At 37.1% G+C, this 2,525-nt stretch overlaps 1 pseudogene; it reads right to left on the bottom strand.

Moving 5' to 3' along the window:
- Positions 1 to 872: 872 nt before the first annotated feature.
- Positions 873 to 2,120, bottom strand: LOC123256468 (annotated as a pseudogene).
- Positions 2,121 to 2,525: the final 405 nt, after the last annotated feature.

Genomic DNA, 2,525 nt, shown 5'->3' with positions numbered 1-2,525 from the left:
GTTTTGTGAAAATGAAATGAAAAAAGATTTAATATTTTAGAACCATTTAAAGGAGAAATGCATCAATAAGCAGGTGAAATATGATTTTATTATATGAAATAAAAAGACTCCAGAGACATATACTGAGTACAAATTTTTGTATCAGCAAGGTCAAGAAAGCAGATTGAGGCAGCAAGAACAGACAATAGTTTTCAGTGTGTAAGCAAAACCAGTTTGAGCTCTTGGATTGACATTCCACCAAGAGGGCAGAAATAGTCACAGTAAGACAGCTACTGTTAGAAAACTATACCGTAAACATCATACAGTCAAAGTTAACCAGAGTTTGCACCTAATAAAAACTATTCTGAGTAGGATTGTCCCAGAGTTTGTCAAGTTGTGTGAGCAGTCATGAATAGTTAAGAAGCAAAACACAAATAACAAGTGAATATAAAATGATGGACAGGTGGTCAGATCTGGACTATTCACAGGATTCTGAATATGGGAAGGAAAATTTTATAGCAGGAAAATGAACTGGAAGATGTAAAATCATTTGAGATTACATATCAGGACAATAAATGAGAAGTTAATGGAATTAAGAAGTGAGGCAGACACCATGAGCCAGGAGAGTTTATAGAGCTGAAAGACTTGGTTATTATTAATTCCACAAAATATTAGGCAGCATTTTAATAGAAGAATCAGAGATATACCACAGTAAAAATTCTTAAAAAGCATTATGACTTAGTCTAATGTAAAGAATGTTTTTTGCCCACTCTACTAAAAAGTCTTGCTAGTTTTTTTTACATGTTTACTATCAGAGTCATTTGGCAATCATGAATATTGAGAAAACTATAAATATCAAGAAAAATTCAGTGTCAGATTTCTTATTCCAACCCTTATTCTTGTTCAGAAAATAAAATCCTGTTTGAAGAACCATCCTGTAAGATTTTGCCAGTGACAATGAGTTTTTGGTTTATCAAAACCAGGGGAAAAGGAAAGCATAAATTAAGGGATCCCCCAGCTGAGTTACAATAAGCAAACCAACAGCAAATATCATAAACATAAGCAGGAGTGATGAAAACAAGGAACGCATCAATTACTGAGCCAAGTGAGTCAGATAATCATAAAATCAGGAATGCAATCACTGTGACGCCCAGTGTTTTGGCTGCTTTTCTCTCCCTCTTGGACACTCTGGCTTTGTAACTATCTGAAGATGAAGATTCCCCTGTTCTACTTGTATTTTCTTTTTTTTTTTTTAATTTAAAAAAAAATCTTTACCTTTCATCTTGGAGTCAATACTTTGTATTGGCTCCAAGGCAGAAGAGTAGTAAGGGCTAGGCAATGGGGGTTAAGTGACTTGCCCAGGGTCACACAGCTGAGAAGTGTCTGAGGCCAGATTTGAACCTAGGGCCACCCCTCTCTAGGCCTGCCTATGAATTCATTGATCTACCTACCTGCTCCAGCTACTTGTATTTTCAATCTTTCTAGCCTGTAGTTTAGCTATTAGAAAAATCTTAGAGTAAAGAAATGTGGCTGGGTATATCCAAAAAACAGGAAATCTATAAGGATCCAGTTCATATTCACAGTAATCTGACAGCCTCCCACACAAGTGAGGGCACTTACTAACTCCTACAGTCCATCATCATTGACACCTGTGTGAAAAACAGATTCACTGTAAGTCATTATGATGGTCCTGGAGAGAGCTATGCACAGCCCAGAGACAGAGAATGTGAACTTGGTTGGATAGGTTAGAGGGTCAGTGACAGAAATATATCCATCAATAGAAATGAAGCACAAGTGAAAGAGGGAAGTATAACAAAATGCCACATCAAAAGTAGTATGAAGTTTACAGTAACTGTTCCCAAAGTACCAACAACCTTCCACAGACTTCACTGTGCTGAAGGGCATCACAGTGTCTCCCACAAGAAAGTCAGTACAAGCCAAGGAGGCAATGATGAAGTTGGCTGGAGAGTGTAGCTGCCTGAAGTGAAGGATTGAAAGCATGACCAGAAGGTTTCCCAAGACAGCCAGCACAACCCCAGTGCCAAAGTTCCTTTGAAGTAGGGAAAATGAATGCAGGACCCACTGGTGTTCTCATAGCAGAGTTGCACAGATTTAGGATGGGACCCATTGTTGTAGATCATGATTCTTTTCTTTGCACCATACAGTATTTATATGCTTTGTGATCAACCAGAGAGCTTACCACTGAAATCTTTAATGGCATTTTAAAAAGAACATGTTAATTTGATGTCCTTGTAAGAATTACCTGTTATATACTCAAATCATGAGGAGACTTTTTTATTTTAATGATCATTCTCCAATCACTTTATCTATGTTACCCTAATTTTCTTAGTTTCCTTCTTCATATTCAAGTCATTCAACCACTCTGAATTTATCTTGGTGTGGGGTGTGAGATGTTAATCTAAACCTAATCTCTCCCATATTGTTTTCCAATTTTCCCAGCAGTTTTTGTCAAATAGTGGATTCTTGTCCCAAAATTTGGGCTCTTTGGGTTTATCATAGACTCACTTGCTGTTGTCACTTACCTG

Source organism: Gracilinanus agilis, unplaced genomic scaffold (genome assembly GCF_016433145.1).
Source record: "Gracilinanus agilis isolate LMUSP501 unplaced genomic scaffold, AgileGrace unplaced_scaffold59331, whole genome shotgun sequence".
Classification (NCBI taxonomy): Eukaryota; Metazoa; Chordata; class Mammalia; order Didelphimorphia; family Didelphidae; genus Gracilinanus; species Gracilinanus agilis.
Note: the sequence above shows the minus strand (reverse complement) of the source record. Positions and strands in the feature narration are given on the sequence as shown.